The 17,126-nt window shown below is 36.2% G+C and overlaps 1 protein-coding gene across 1 annotated transcript in view; it reads left to right on the top strand.

The window, feature by feature from the left end:
• The window catches only part of ZNF169 (zinc finger protein 169), a 122,527-nt gene that overhangs the window by 11,919 nt on the left and 93,482 nt on the right, over positions 1–17,126 (top strand). Inside the window, exon 2 of the transcript XR_012506695.1 lies at positions 8,584–8,679. The gene's annotated coding sequence lies outside the window, so the exon portion shown is untranslated. The remainder of the gene's footprint in view (positions 1–8,583; positions 8,680–17,126) is intronic.

Here is a 17,126-nt window from a genome sequence, read left to right as displayed (position 1 = left end):
TACGTAACATAGGATTTACCATCTTAACCATTTTTAAGTGTATAGTTTGGTGGCATTTAAGTACATTAAAATTGTTTTGCAAACATTACCATTGTTTATCTCCAGAACTTTTTATTATTAAATAATTTGTATTAACAAAACTCGGTATCCACTAAATTGTCTAACTCCCCATTTCCCCCTCCTCCCAGTCCTTGGCAACCACCATCTACTTTCTGTCTCTATGAATTTGATAACTCTAGGTACCTTGTATAAATAGAATCTTACAGCATCTTTTTTTATATGATGGGCTTATTTCACTTAGCATAATGTCTTCAAGGTTTATCCATGTTGTAACATGTCAGAATTCTTTTTTTATTGCTGGATAGTATTCCATTGCATGCATATACCATATTTTGTTCATAGACGCATCTACCAGTGGACACTTGGGTGGCTTCTATCCTTTGGCTGTTGTCAGTAATGCTGCTATGAACATGGATATCTCTTTGAGACCCTGCATTCAGTTCTTTTGGATATATACCCAAAAGTTGATAGAATTGCTGGATCATTAGGTAATTTTTTTTTTTTTTTAGGAACCCCATACTGTTTTTCACAGTGGCTATAGCATATTACGTTTCCACCAACAGTGCACCACGGTTTCAGTTTCTCTATATCCTGTCAGCACTTGCCATTTCTGGCTTTTATATTTGTTTTTTAGTCATAGCCATCCTAATGAGCACAAGGTAATATCTCATTTTGCTTTTGATTTGCATTTCCTTAATGGTTAGTGATGTTGAGTGTCTTTTCATGTATTTATTTGTTTTTTGCCTGTTTTTTAATCAGTTTTTTGTACTTGTGAGGACTTTTTTATGCATTCTGGATTTTAATCTCTTATCAGATACAGGATTTTCAGTGTTTTCTGCCATGGGTTGTCTTTTCACTCCATTGAATGTCCTTTGATACACAAAAGTTTTCATTTTGATCAAGTCTGATTTATCTATTTTTTTCATTTTTTGCTTCTTCTTTTGGTGTTACATCTAAGAAATCATTGCCAAGTCCGATGTCATGAAGCTTTCTCTCTTGTTGTCTTCTAAGACTTTCAGAGTTTTAGCTCTTATGTTCAGGGCTTTGATCCATTTTGAGTTAATTTTTTGTACGTGATGTAAGGTAAAAAGGTTGTCTTCATTCTTTTGCATGTGAATATCCAACTTTCCTAGCACCGTTTGTGGAAGGCTGCCCTTTATCTATTGAATGGTTTTAGCACCCTTGTTACAAATCATTTGACCAGTATGAAAATATTTATTTCTGGATTCTGGTATACCCCTTTGTTCTATATGTCTGTCTTTTTTGTTTGTTTGTTTCAATATGCATTTATTTATTTTGAATATTTTAATTGAAGTATAGTCAGTTTACATTGTGTTAATTTCTGGTGTACAGCACAGTTTAGTCATATAGGAACATACATATATTCATTTTCATACTCTTTTTCACCATAAGTTACTACAGGGTATCGAATATAGTTCCCTGTGCTGTACAGTTAAAATTATTGTTTATCTATTATATATATATTAGTTAGTATCTTCAAATTTTGGACTCCCAATTTATCCCTTCCCATTTGCTTCCCCCTCTGGTAACCATAAGTTTGTTTTCTATGTCTGTGAGTCTGTTTCTGTTTTGTAAATAAGTTCATTTGTCTTTTTTTTTTTTTTTTGATTCCATATGACATTTTTCTTTCTCTTTCTGGTTTACTTCACTTAGAATGACATTCTCCAGGAACATCCATATTGCTGCAAATGGCATTATTTTATTAATTTTTTTATGGCTGAGTAGTATTCCATTGTATAAATATACCACAACTTCTTTATCCAGTCATCTGTCAATGGACATTTAGGTTGCTTTCATGTCTTGGCTGTTGTAAATAGTACTGCTGTGAACATTGGGGTGCATGTGTCTTTTTGGATTAAGGTTCCTTCTGGATATATGCCCTGGAGTGGGATGCTGGATCATATGGTAAGTCTATTTTTAGTCTTTTAAGGAATCTCCATACTGTTTTCCATAATGGCTGCACCAAACTACATTCCCATCAGCATTGTAGGAGGGTTCCCTTTTCTCCACACCGTCTGCAGCATTTATCGTTTGTGGACTTTCGAATGATGGCCATTCTAACTAGTGTAAGGTGATACCTCACTGTAGATTTGATTAGCATTTCTCTGATAATTAGTGATATTGAGCATTTTTTTATATGCCTATTGGCCATTTGTATGTTTTCATTGGAGAATTGCTTCTTTAGGTCTTCTGACCATTTTTGGACATTTTGTTGTTGTTGTTGTTGTTGTTAAGTTGTATGAGCTGTTTATATACTCTGGAAATTAAGCCTTTGTCAGTCTCATCTTTTGTAAATATTTTCTCCCGTTCCATAGGTTGTCATTGTATTTGCTTATGGTTTCCTTTGCTGTGCAAAAGCTTGTAAGTTTAATTAGATCCCACATGCTTATTTTTGCTTTTATTTCTTTTGCTTGGGTAGATTGTCCTAGGAGAACATTGCTGAGATTTATATTGGATAATGTTTTGCTTAAGTTTTCTTCTAAGAGCTTTACAGTGTCTTGTCCTATGTTTAAGTCTTTAAGCCATTTGAGTTTATTTTTGAGTATGATGTGAGGGAGTATTCTAACTTCATTGGTTTACATGCAGCTGTCCAGTTTTCCCAACACCATTTGCTGAAAAGGCTGTGTTTACCCCACTGTATGTTCTTGCCTCCTTTGTCAAAGATTAATAGACCAAAAGTTTGTGGGTTTATTTCAGGGCTCTCTCTTCTGTTCCATTGATCCGTATGTCTGTTTTTGTACCAGTATCATGCTGTTTTGATTACTGTAGCTCTATAATATTGTCTGAAGTCTGGGAGGGTTATTCCTCCAGCTTCATTCTTTTTCTTCAGTAATGCTTTGGCAATTCTGTTTCTTTTGTGGTTCCATATAAATTTTAGGACTTGTTCTAATTCTGTGAAAGCTGTCCTGGGTAATAGGGACTGAATTAAATCTGTAGATTGCTTTGAAAAATATGGCCAATTTAACAATATTAATTCTTCCAATCCAAGAGCGTGGGATATCTTTCCATTTCTTTGTCATCTTTAATTTCCTTAGTGTTTTGTAGTTTTATGCATATAAGACTTTCACTACCTTGATCAGATTTATTCCTAAGTATTTTATTTGGGGGGATGCAATTTTAAAAGGATTGTTTCTTTACTTTCCTTTTCTGATATCTCATTGTTAGTGTAAAGAAATGCCACTGATTTCTGTATGTTAATCTTGTATCCTGTTACCTGGCTGAATTCTTTTATTAGCTCTAGTAGTTTTTGTGTGGAACCTTTAGGGTAGTCTATATATAGTATCATGTCATCTGCATATAGTGACAGTTTTACCTCTTCTCTTCCAGTTTGGATCCCTTTTATTTCTATTTCTTATCTAATTGCTATGGCTAGGACTACCAATACTATATTGAATAGAAGTGGTGAGAGTGGGCATCTTTGTTTTGTTCCAGATTTTAGTGGAAAGGCTTTCAGCTTTTCACCATTATTATGCTGGCTATAAGTTTATGTTTGTCTTCATACCAGTACCACACTGTTCTGATTAGCTTTGTAGTATGTTTTGAAATCAGGTAGTATGAGAACTGCAGTTTTGTTCTTTTTTTCCCAAGATTGTTTTGGCTATTCAAGATTCCTTGAGACTCCATATAAGATCATGACATCTGCAAACATAATTTTACTGCCTCCTTTACAGTTTGGGTGCCTTTTGTCTTTTTCTTCCCTAGTTACTCTGGCTAGAGCTTCCAGTACTGTGTTGAATAGAAACTGTGACAGCAGGTCCTGTTTTCTTGTTCTTGATTTTAGAGGAAAAGTGTTTTCAGCCTTTGACTATTGTGTGATGTTAGGTGTGGATTTTTCATATGTGGCTTTTATCATATTGAGATAATTTCCTCCTATGCTAAGTTTTTGGATTTTTTTTTTTTATTATTATCATTAAAGGGTCTTAATTTTGTCAAATGCTTTTTCTGCATCCGTTGAGATGTAGCATGTGGGTTTTTTTTCTCCCCTTTATTTTAATGTGTTATATTGCACTGACTGATTTTTATATGTGAACTGTTCTTACATTCCAGGAATAAATCTCACTTAGTCATGGTGTATATTTTAATATGCTGGTGAATTTGGGTTGTTAGTATTTTGTTAAGGATTTTTGCTTCAGCAGCGTAGGTGAAATCAGTCTCCAGTTGTCTTTTCTTGTAGTGTCTTTGTCTGGCTTTATACGGATTACACTGTCTTCATAGAATGTGTTCATAAAATGCGTTCATTTGTGAGAAGAGTTTGAGAGAGGTTAGTGTTCTTTAAATATTTGATAATTTAACAGTGAAGCCATCAGGTTCAGGTTCAGGGCTTCTCTTTATCAGGAGGTTTTCGATCACTGATTCAATCTCCTTACTAGTTCTAGGTCTACTTGTATGTTCTAGTTTTTCACGATTCTGTCATAGTAGATTGTGTGTTTCTAGGAATTTGTCCCTTTGATCTACTTTATCCAGTTTGTTGGCTTACGCTGCCCACAGTACTCTCTTAAAACTCTTCCTTCATTTCTGATTTTAGCAATTTGTCTTCCCTCTGTTTTTCTTGGTTAGTTTTGCTAAAGATTCATCAATTTTTTGCTATTTTCATAAATACCAACTTTTGATTTTGTTGATTTTCTGTGTTGCTTTTTCTATATTGCATTTATTTCTGCTCTAATCTATTATTTTTTTCCTTTTTCTTGTTTGTGGTTTGTTTGCTCTTTTCTGGTTTCTACCTGAAAAGTTGTTGACTTCAGATCTTCCTTATTAATCAGGCATTTACAGCTATAAGTTTCCCTGTAAGCACTGCTTTAGCTGGATTCAACATTTTTTGATATGTTCCGTTTTCATTTTTGTTCATCTGAAAGTTCTGTGACTTTTCTTTGTGATTCCTTTTTTGACCCATGGCTACTTGAGAGTATGTGGATTAATATCACATATTTATTAATTTTCCAAATTTCCTTATGTTACTGATTTCTCATTTCATTACATTGTGGTCAAGAACATAGTTTGTGTGATTTTAATTCTTTTAAATTTATTCAGACCTATTTTATGGTCTTTCCATGTGTACTTCAGAAGAATGTGTGTTCTGCTGTAGTTGGATGGAGTGCTTAATAGTCATCTAGTTAGTGTTACAGTGTTAACTGAAATCTGCTTCCTTGCTGATCTTTTGTCTAATTGTCCTATTATTCCAAGTGGGTATTGAAATCTCCAGCTATTGTTGAATTGTCTATTAGTGTCTTTTATTTTTAAAAGGTTACAGATGCCAGTGGGTGAGGGAGAATGAATGATTTAATGGTGCATAATATAAATATCTTTGATATTGATTATAAAGAGGTCCTATAAACCAATACGAAAGATTACAGTCTTCAATGAAAAAAAATGTGCAAGGATGAACAGACAGTTCATAGAAAAAGAACTATAAATTCCTGATAACCATAGGAAAGAAGCATAACTTGTAAGCAGGGAAATGCAAAACAAAATAAGATAACCATTTAAAAATCTAATTAGGAAATGTTTAAAAATTATGTGCAGTCTTAGGATATGGGGAAACAGGTATTCTCAAACACTGTTAATGGGACAAGTTCTTTTTAAAGTTTTTGGTAGCTTTTTAAAGTTTCGGGGTATTTTTATTTATATTTTGTTATGAATATGCCCCTATACTCATAATCCTACACCAACAGTTGAAAAACACAAAATCAATATTACTTCACCTGCATTTTCTATAAGTGGTCCTTAAGTGTCAGCTGAATTGAATCCAAGCTTTTATTTTGGCAAGATAATTTATAAGTGGTATTATTTCTTGTATCACATTGTGTAGAAAATAACCTTTACCTTTCTTTGTGATACCATGAATGAGCAGGTTCCAGGTGTTAGCCTGATTATTCACCCACAGTTTGAGAGCAATTGCTTTGCAGTGTGGAGTGGGTAACTCAGAATTTCCACCCAAATAATTCAGAAGTTACTAGTAAATGCATGTAAGCTCTTTACTTTTTTAAATTTATTTTTGCCACCACTTCTGCTTTTATTTTTATGCTGTAGATTTTAAAACAGATTACAGATATCTTCTCATTTCAAAATTAAATATGTTAGTATGTGACTATGGTTTAAGGACTTCAAAAAAAAATCCTTCTACACTGGACTTTGACACAACATTGTAAAATGATTATAAATCAATAAAAATGTTAAAAAAAACTCTTATTTCAGTCCATTATTACAATGAATATAAGTCTTGAGGATCATCTAATATCTATTACATTTTCAAATTTCCATGATTGACTCAAAAGTTTGTTTTGTATTTTTCTACTTTGAGTTAAAACCCGAAGTCCACATATTGCCTTGGTTAATACTTCTTAAATTTCCTTTAATCTTTATACTAATGTAGTATGTAGTTCTCCTTTTTTTTCCCCCTTTGCACAATACCATTTCTTTGAGGAAACTGGGTCATTTGTTTCAAAATTTTTTCTACATTCTGGGTTTTGCTGTTTAAAAGACCAGAGAAAAGACATTACTCCCAGAAGAGCTCCTTCCATCTCACATGTGTTTTGTTGATTTCTTGTTATAGTGGGTTGGGGGAAGGGTCATTTGGGACAAATCACTGAACAAAAACAAAAATCCTTTTCCTTCATCGCATTTACATTCCCATTCCAAGAGAGGTAGACAATAAACAAAAATGAATCGTAAAGTTTGTTAGACATCTTCTGGGAAACAATAGAGGATAACAAGGGAATAAGGAGATGGAGGACCTTGATGGATGTGTAAGATGTGTGGCTGCCAGTGGGAGGCTGGGAGGCTGGGAGGCTGGAGCAGAGGGGTAACATCTGATTTACTTTTAAATGGATTGCTCTGGCTGCACTGCAGGGGGTGAAGGAGCAATGGTGGAAAGCTACTCTGTAATTCAGGGCAAAAGATAGTGGAGGCTTAGATGGGGGAGAGCCAGGGAGCAGGAGAGGAGTCAAGGACAATGGCGAGGTTTCTGACTCCAGTGGCTGGAACAACTGATACAGAATGTCTTGTCACTGCCAGAGGCTGATTAGTTGCTACCATTTCCATTCACAATTCTATTGGGAAAGGACTGGTGAATCCTGGTGCTTTTTGAAGGTTGTGTTATATTAAAAGTCTTTTGATTTTTTTTTTAGTTGTTTGATGCTTAAGTTTGTTTTTTTTTTTTTTAATTTTGTAAAATGCTTCCTGTTTTGCAGATGTCTTATTTAATGGCATTTAAAATTACTTATTAGACATTGCAAACCTTTAGAAATTTACAGATTTGGATTTTTAAATTTTTATTAGGGGAAGGTAATTAAGTTGATTTACATCTAATAGAGGTACTAGGGATTGAACCTAGGACCCTGCTAGGCATGCACTCTACCACTGAGCTGTATCCTGTGCCCCCTCCCCAGGTTTGGATTTTTAATAACAACTGTTAATGGCTCTTTTTGAAAATTTTTAAAACTTAAAAATTAAAAGAATAGTAAAATGAATAGTCATTCCCATTATCTAAATTCAACAACTGACAAATTAGTGAAATTTTGTGACATACGCTTTAGAAAGGTGTATGTGTACCTTTTTTTTAACCAAACCTTTTAACAGTAAGTTGCAGAAACAATGCCGTATGATTATCTAGATTAGATATAGAGCACATATTCAAAATTTTTCCTACTGTCCCCTTTTCATCCAGGAGCCAGTCCAGGATCCCCCGTTAGGTTGTCATGACTCTGTCTTCTTTAATCTGTACGAGTCTCCTACCTTTACTTTAGTCTTTTATGACATTGATACTTTTAAGGAGACGAGGCCAGTTGTCTTGTAGAATGTCCCGCAATCTGGATTTGTCTGATCATTTCCTCATTATTAGATTCTAATTAAGCCACACAGATGTGCTTTTTACCTTTTGAAGACTTAAAATCCCTGGGATTTTACGAAGTCTTTTGTAAGTATCAGTTTCAGTTATGACAAAATGCTAGTAAAGCACTTGATCTTATAATAACCATTGTCACAGAGCCAGAGAACATTAAATTGCACGGACCTTTAGATTTTATCTCCAGAAGTCACAGACTGCAGGAAACTAGCAGAATTAGCACAGTCTTAAAACAAAACAGAAACAGAAACAGAAAGCTAGAATTTGAAACCTTTAGGAATGACGTGTGATTTCAGACTTGACCTAGTCCTTTTTGTTCTTCCCCTGCCCTCTGCCATTGTAAATTACCTATGCTGCCTTGAGTCTTTTGAGCATGTGATTCCCTGCCTACCTCTCTGATGAAGCTAGGGAAACTTCAGGCTTAGAGAGGCCAAATTGCTAAGGAACACATACTTAACAAGAGACAGAATATTCAGATCCTGGAACCCCAGTCTCTTGAAGAACCAGTTAATTTTCTACCAGAGCTCCAGTGATTTGCATTAATGGAACAAATAGAAAGTCTGTGATCTTGGCACCTTCTGTGATTAAGGAAGATGAAGAAATTAGGGATACCACCGAATGAAGTTCTATCTTAAATATAATACCTTTCTTCCTTTTTTTAGCTACAAGGCTTTGGCCGACCAAGTGTATACCATGCTGCTATTGTCATCTTCCTTGAATTCTTTGCGTGGGGCCTGTTGACAACTCCAATGTTAAATGTAAGTATTGCTGAACTCTAGGTCCTTGTTTATGAGATCAGAGACATTCTTGCGCATATGTCCCCAGGGCTATATGTCTAGGTATGTGTTTGAGAGTAGTTCTAGACAGTGACGTCAGACTGTTTACCACTGAGTTGTTTCCACTGTGTAGACGGTGAACCACCTGAAACAAAACACCTGAGCTGCCTATTAAATATTCCTGGGTAGCAGGGCCACTGCCATTGAACCAAAATCTTGGGAGTGCTATGAATGATCTACAGTATGTATATTTAGGAAAACTGTTAAGATGCCCTAGAGGAAATTATTGCAAAACTTTGTTGAAGTTTGTAACTTACTTTATATAGATGTGATGGCCTTTGACTTAAGAGTATAGTAAATAGGAGATTGGTAAGTACCTTGTAACAATGACTGTGATGAATGTAAGAATGTCCCAATTTCCATTTTTGGTAGCTGACCTACAGCCATGTCTTTGCAGAGACTGTTGAATTTCTTAGCAAGAATTTGGATGTTTGATGTATGGTGTTGTTAGAGGGAAGGGAAATGCTGAAGAAAAGATAGTGGTGCAGATTTTAGGTGCCTAGTAACTACTGAACACTTAGTTTTAATAAAGACATTTTTTAATTGGCCTTACATTTCAGTTGTCTTAAATTGTTCTTTAAAAATCACTGGTGATTAACTGTTCCCAATCACCATTTTGCCTTACCAGAGGATCTCTTTGTTTATGGATAATCTTTGTTCCCAAATTAGGTTTAGAAAATAGAGAACTTTAGAGGGTGGCTATCAGCCTTACCTATAACTTTGCTGTACACTTGGATGGAGCAGTCAGGTTAAAAAATTTGCCTCTGTTTTTAATCCTCTCTTTTATTCTTTCTCATTGCATTGCCTTTTTCTTCATAGTGCTTACTACGGAAGGTAACTGGTTATTAGTTAATGGGGATGAGTGGTCCCCACTTTAAGTTTCATGAGATCCTGCCTGTCTTTGTTCATCACCGTGTCCCTAGTGCTTGTGGCACGGCTGACACTCAGCATGTATTTTCTTTGAACAAATGTTTGCATTGCAGGTATACACATATATGTCCTTGAGTGATTGCTTCTCCAAGACGTATTTTTAGCATAAAGACACACCAGGCCACTCATTTTAACAAACTGCTTTTAAATTTTGGCCTTGGTTCTCTGATTTTCTTACCCACAGTTTCTTTAGGTTGCAAAGTTAACAGTTTCTAAACAGTATTTTTCCGAGGCAGTTAGTTACTTATAATCTGTTGTAATGGTTCAGCAGGTTTCTCAATATAGAACAACCCTGTAATCATTCTTTATTTGGTAAGAATTCAAATTGAAATGAAGAATACCTCAGTGTTTCTGATACGGTGTCAGAAATTCTAAAACCTCCCTCCAGACAGTTAAAAATCCTTGGGGCTTTTTGACCCTTGACCCTTTTAAATCTATTTCATTAGTTATTTAATGTGCCCCAGGACCTGATGCACCTTCTTCCTTCTTACTGCCCCAAGCAGATAATTTTCTTAAGGTTTCTGTGTCCCTGTTAGACCGTGGAATGCAGTTTTGCTGCTTGCAGAGATTTGGTTAAAATGAGCATTTCTATGAGGAGTATAGAGTTGCTAGCTCACTGTACAGTGTCATAGAGGAAGTGTTGCTCAATTAGTAGGTATGGTTCTCTTTTCTAAGCTCTTGGTGTTGCTAAATTAAGCTAAATGTCCTTTACTTTCCTATCTCCCCAGCCTTTACACCATAGTTTGCTAACTCTGTTTCTTTTTTGATGTCAGGAAACTGGTTCACTTCTCCTTTTGAAAAGATTTTCTCTGACATATGCCCTCCACTTGCTGCCTTTTCTGGTTAGATAGAGAAGTGACAATGTTAGGTTGTTTGATAAGGAAGGGACACAAAAAGAGTTTATTTCATTACAGCTGGAGTTTGTCATTTTTTTAAAGAAAATTTTAAAGGGGGAAGGTAATTATGTTTACTTAGTGATTTGGTGTGTTTTTTTGGAGGAGATACTGGGGATTGAGTCCAGGACCTCCCAGCGTGCTAAGCATGTGCTCCACCACTTGAGCCATCCCCTCTCCCCTTCATCTGGAGTTTGTTATCCTCTTCCTTTATGCTGGGGTTTACTATAACCCAGTTCTAGTTCTTGGAATCTGGATTCTTCACCCACCATGCTGTAACTATAAGGATGGTGGTTCATGTGTATGTTCTTTTTTTTTCCTCCCCACTTGCTGTAGCTAATGGATAGCACTCTGTGCTGTTTCTTCCATCAAGGAAAGAAAAACAGTCTTGAGATCAGAATTGGGAGATACAGAACAGTATATTCATATTCACATTTTGTCCAGTCTGACTACCTCTGCATCCTAGCATTTATTAGGACCCTCTCTTTGAAGTACTGTAGAACAGTTTACTTCTTAGTTATTTTCTCTGTGAAATCTGTTGCCCGTCTCGTGTGGCCATGTTCTAGATTACAACTTAGTTTGTTAATTAAGCATCAGAAAGGTCTCCACTCTTAATACACTGAAGCAAAGCTGCGAAGTTGACCTCATACAATGGCTTTAACCTTCTTGTAGCAGTAGTAGTTCACACATAAAAATGACCTCTCTCTCACCTTACAGCCCTGCCTCTAGTCCTGTCCAGAGGGCCTGATCTCATTTTATTGTAAATAAAGTGCTCTGATTAAACTTACTTAAAACTCATCAGGTATATTTAAATAGAGCATTTATTTCAGTGAAGATGTGCTTAATATTAGTTCCTGTGAAGAATTTCATTTTTGCATTTTGCAGATTTTCTTTTGCAAGCTGACCTTCTTGGACCCCTGCTAGAGATTCTAAGGGCTTAACCCTATCTTCTCTCTATATAGTATCTAAGAATCCAGCGAATGCTCTTTAAACACTTTCCTGCCGCGTTCGGTTTTCCTATCCCTTCTTACTTACTTACAAAATAAGTGTTCATTCGACAAACATACGCTATCTTGTCAGCCCCGTTTGCTCCATAGTCCAGCCCTTCTGCTTTCTTTGCTTTAATCAGTGTTTCTTCTTGGGAGCTGAGGTGGGTGGGATGGATAGGGCTGTTTGTCAGGCATTTTTGGCATAATACTCAGACACTTTGAGGCATGATTTGCTCTCCACATGAAAGGAAGTAAAATTCTAACGTTGTCCCATTGAAACTGTCTTGCTGTCAGGATTCACAAGGTGTTGCAGGCTTATCTTGTGTTTTAACAGTTTCCTATTGGTGTATTGACCAGAGTACCCAGAACCTACCCTCTTGTGTACCTTATAATTACTAAAATAAGTAGCATTCACTAAAGGGTCTATAACATATGACGGTAGGGTGTTAAATCTTTGCTTTTTCTTGCACAGCTGACTGTTAGAATATAATGAGCATTAACTAATGTCGTTTATTTCTGTCTTATTGTGTGTTGTATGTTGTAGTCTGTAGCATACTTTTATACCTAAAAACTTGGGAATGCTTAAAAAAAAATACTGACTTCCAGTTTACCTAATTAATACAATTATAAGAAGACTTGACGTAGAAATATAAATGAACCATTGGTGGGTTTCTTTGTCTCAAAATTTGGCATATAAAATATTTGATGTGCATTCTGGTCTTTTGATAGATTTTTCCGCACTTTTAATATAGCATTATATTGCTTTCTGGCGTCCATTGTATCTGATGGGAAGTCAGCTATTAATAAGTACTGTTCTTATGTAAGGGGTCTGCAGACTATGGCCCAGAGGCCTGATCTGGACCACTGCCTGTTTTTATGTGGTCTGTACACTAAGAATGCTTTTTACATTTTACATAGTTGGAAAATATCAAAAGAAGTTATTTGATGACACATGAAAATTGCATGTAATACAAATGTTAAGTATCCATAGTAAAATAGTGTTGGACTGTGACAATGCCCATTGATGTTGCAACTTTTGGTCTACAATGGCACAGTTGAGTGGTTGCAACACAGACCATCTTCCCTAAAATATTTACTGTGTACTGTGTGTTCCTTATTTGTAGAATAATTTTGTCAGTCCCTGCTATGAGTGGTAATTCCTTTTTTTTGTTGTTGTTGCTTTAAACACTTTCTATCTTTCAGCGATTTGACTATGCTATAATGTGTCTAGGTGTGCATCTTTTTGTGTTAATGTTACTTGGTGTTTGTTTAGCTTCTGGGGTCTGTAGATTAATATTTGTATCAAATTTGGGTAGTTTTTGGCCATTATTTTTTCAAATGTCTTTGTTGCCCCTTTGCTCCTTTCCTTTGGGACTGCCATTACACTTGATAGTTTCACAGGTTTCCGAAAATTACTGTCAGACTTCTGACTTTTGCTATAACAGGAGATCAGCAAACTCTGCCCTAATAAAGCTGGACAAAACAGTCAAAAATAACCACTTCAGTGCTCTGTAAGTTCAACCATAGACACACAGCAGAGGAGCATTTATTTACTAAGCTACTGAACTCCCGACAAGAACAGTGAGTTTGCAGTTCTGAGCTCTAGCCTTTTGCCATAGTTATAACTATCAGTGTAACAGTTTCTGAGTCCTGTGACTCAGGACTTTTAGCAGATCACTGAAATCCATTCTGTTGGTGATGGACATTGGGGTTTCCTGTGCTTGCCTATTACAAGTATTGCTTTAGTGATATTTCCTATATGTCTGTGAATAATGTGTACATTTTTTCCTCTTTCTTGTAATATATATGTAGGAGTGAAATGGCAGGGTTTTGTTCAGTTTGGGTATATACTGCCAAAAGTTTTCCAGAGTGGTTGAATCAATTTACCCTCCAACCAGCCGGGCTCCACAACTTTATCAATTGGTATTTCATTTTAGTCATAAGTACAGTGTGGCCTTAATTTGCATCTTCCTAATGATCAATGAAGTTGAACACACCTTTATGTATATATATTTTTTACTTTTTAATTTTTCAGTTATATTAAGTAGAATTGTTACAATTTGCACATGTACAATATATTGCATGTAAATACATATACACAATATACTGCGTATATTTTTTTAATTTACAGATATGTAGTTTATTATTTCTAAGAACATTTAGAGTTTTAGCTTTTTAAACTTACAGTTATCAAAGGAATAAAGCCAACCACAAAATCAGGATTAATTCAGAAAGTTACATACACTCTGCTATTAATAGCAACATTCTTATAATTGCCAAGATATGGAAGCATTGTTAAGTGCACATCAATAGATGAGTGAATAAAGAAGATACAGCATATATATGTAATGGAATACAACTCACCCATAAGAAAGAAGGATATTTTGCCATTTGTAGCCCTTCACTTTTTTTTTCTTCTTTTCACTTCAAAAACAAGGATTTTATAACTGGCATAAATATTTCCATTGCATCAAAAAGAACAAAATACCTAGAAATAAATTTAACCAAAGAGGTTACCTGTACTCTGGAAACTGTAAAACATTGATGAAGGAAATTGAAGATGATACGAAGAAATGGAAAGATACCTTATGCTCTTGGATTGGAAGAATCAACATTATCAAAATGACCATACTACCCAAAGCAATCTACAGATCCATTGCAACCCCTGTCAAAATACTCACGACCTTTTTCACAGAACTAGAACGATTTCAGAATTTATGTGGACCCATAAAAGACCCCAAATTGCCAGAGCAATCTTTTGTAGGTCTTTTTTTTTCTTCTCTTTCTTCTTTTTGTTCTCTTTTCTTATAGTTCGATGACTAAAGAAGATCTTTTAACATTTCTTGTAAAGCTGGTTTGGTGGTGCCGAATTCTTTTAGCTTTTGTTTATCTATGAAGCTTTTGATTTCTCCATCAAATCTGATTGAGAGCCTTGTTGGATAGAGTGTTCTTGGTTGTAAGTTTTTCCCTTCCATCATTTTAAATATATCACGCCACTCCCTTCTGGCTTGTAGAGCTTCTGCTGAAAAATCAGCTGATAACCTTATGGGAGTTCCCTTATATGTTATTTGTTGCTTTTCTCTTGATTGTAATATTTTCTCCATATCTTTAATTTTTGTCAGTTTGATGAGTATGTGCCTTGGTGTGTTCCTCTTTGGTTTGATCCTGTGTGGAACTCTTTGCACTTCCTGGACTTGGGTAACTGTTTCCTTTCCCAGGTTAGGGAAGTTTTTAGTTATTATCTCTCCAAAATTTTTCTCAGGTCCTTTGTCTCTCTATTCTCTTTCTGGGACCCTTATAAGGCAAATATTAGTGTGCTTTTTGTTGTCCCAGAGTGCTCTTAAACTATCCTCATTTCTTTTCATTCTGTTTTTCTTTTTTCTGTTCTGCAGTAGTGATGTCCACTAATCTGTCTTCTAGCTCACTGATTTATTCTTCTGCCTCGTTTAGTCTCTTCTTTGTTCCTTCTAGTTTGTTATTCATTTCAGTGATTTTATTCATCTGTTTGGTATCCTATATATCATCCAATTCTTTGCTAAAAACTTTGCTCTGTGCATCTATACTCATCTTGAGTTCTCTGAACATCTTCGCCATCATTACTTTAAACTCTTTCTCAGATAAATTGCCTATCTCCTCATCACTTATTTCTTCTGGAATTTTATCTTGGGCCTTGGCCCGGAAGATACTCCTCTGTCGCCTCATTATTGTCTTATCTTTCTGTTTGTATTTTTAGGTAGGTTAGCTATGTTTCTCGACTTTGGAGAGGTGAGGTGGCCCCCTGTGGGAGAGGTCCTATGCGTCCCAGCAGTACACTGCTCTCTTGTCACCCAAGGGCCAGGGTCCAGCTGGACCCAGTGTAGTGTCAGGCTTGTGTTTGTGGACTCCTTCCACAGACTTTGGGATTGTTGTTTTCTTATTTCTGGTATCTGTCTCCTGGTGATGAGGCTAGACTAGAGGCTTATGCAGGTTTCCTGGCAGGAAGAGTTGGTGCCTGCCCACTGCTGGGTGAAGCTTTGTCCTAGACCTCTGGTGGGTAGGGCCATGTCTAGAGGCATTTGTGGCTTAGGAAGTCTGCTGTTGGGTGAGGCTAGGTCTTGGTGCTGATGATCCAATCAAGATGTCAACCTCCAGGGAAGCTCATGTAGATGAACACTCCTGGAATGTCAGCCACCAGCTTTAATGTCCCCTGGGTGAGCTGCGGCTGTCACCTACCTCCCCAGGAGACCCTCCAAAACCAGCAGGGAGATTTGGCCCAGGTTCCTACGAAATGACTGCCTCTTTCCTTGAACCTGGTGCATGTGAGAATCTGTAGGCTTCTTGAGAGAATGAAGTCTTTCCCCTAGTCCCATGGGGCTCCTGAAACTAAGCCCCACTGGCCTTCAAAACCAGATATCCTGGGGTCTCCTCCTCCTCCCAGTGCAAGAACCGCGGGTTGGGGAGCCTGACCTTGGGCTTAGAAGTCTCACTCCTGTGAGGGCCTCTGCAACTTAATTATCCTTCAGCTTGTGGGTCGCCCACCTGGGAGGTATGGGGCTCTATTATATGGTGAGCATGCCCATCCTACCATTCCACTGTGGTTCCCTCTTTATGTTTCCAGTTGAAGATATTTTTTGCTAGGTTCCAGGTTTTTTTGATGATTGTTTAGCAGTCACTTGTTTCGTTGTAGTCACACCACCTTTATGTATATTTGTCTGCCATGTGAATATCTTTGTGAAAGATGCTCTGGTGTTTCATCTATTTTAAATAATTGAATTGTCTGTCCTTTTCTTACTAGTTGTAGGAGTTCTTTATATATTCCAGATACTAGTTGTTTTTTAACTCATATGGATGTGTTTTAATGATATCTTTCCCCCCTCCTTGGATTGCCTTTCATGCTTCATGGTGCCTTTCGATGAACAGAAGTTCATAATCTTTATGTAGTTCAATTTACTGATTTTTTTGTTACATTTAGTTGCTTTCTTAAAATCTTATTTACAAAACTTTCTTCTTCCACAAGGCTTTATTGGTCTATTTTTCACACATAGATCTACCATCCTTCTAGAAAAAAAAATTGTATTTTATAGGGGTCAAGATTCATTTTGATACCATGTTAATATGTAATTGAACTAGCATCGTTTATTTAAAAAAAATCTTTCTTTCCCCTCTGTATGTGTCAACTCTGTCATAAATCAGGCAACCATATCCATATGGATTCGTTTCTAGGTTTTGTATTCTGTTTATGTATATGTCCTGTGTTGTATACTATGCTGTGTTGATTTCTATAGCGATATCTTGATATCTTATATAACTTCCAAAGCTTGGTTCTTCTTCCTCAAGATTGCCTTGGCTGTTGTAGGCCTTTTATATCCATATACATTTTGTAATCAGCTCTTCAACTTTCACAGAATAACTTGCTGGGAATTTTGAATGTGATTGCATTGGCTATAGATTCATTGAGGGAGACCTGACAACTTTACAGTATTGAGTCTTCTAATCTACATGGGATGTGATCCTTTTATTCAGTCTGTAAAACTTTCTCTAAATCATATTTTACGTTTCTCAGTGCATGAATTTTTCA

This window comes from Camelus bactrianus, chromosome 4 (assembly GCF_048773025.1).
Source record: "Camelus bactrianus isolate YW-2024 breed Bactrian camel chromosome 4, ASM4877302v1, whole genome shotgun sequence".
NCBI lineage: Eukaryota > Metazoa > Chordata > Mammalia > Artiodactyla > Camelidae > Camelus > Camelus bactrianus.
The sequence above is the reverse complement of the archived record's forward strand: the minus strand, read 5'-3'. Positions and strand labels throughout refer to the sequence as shown.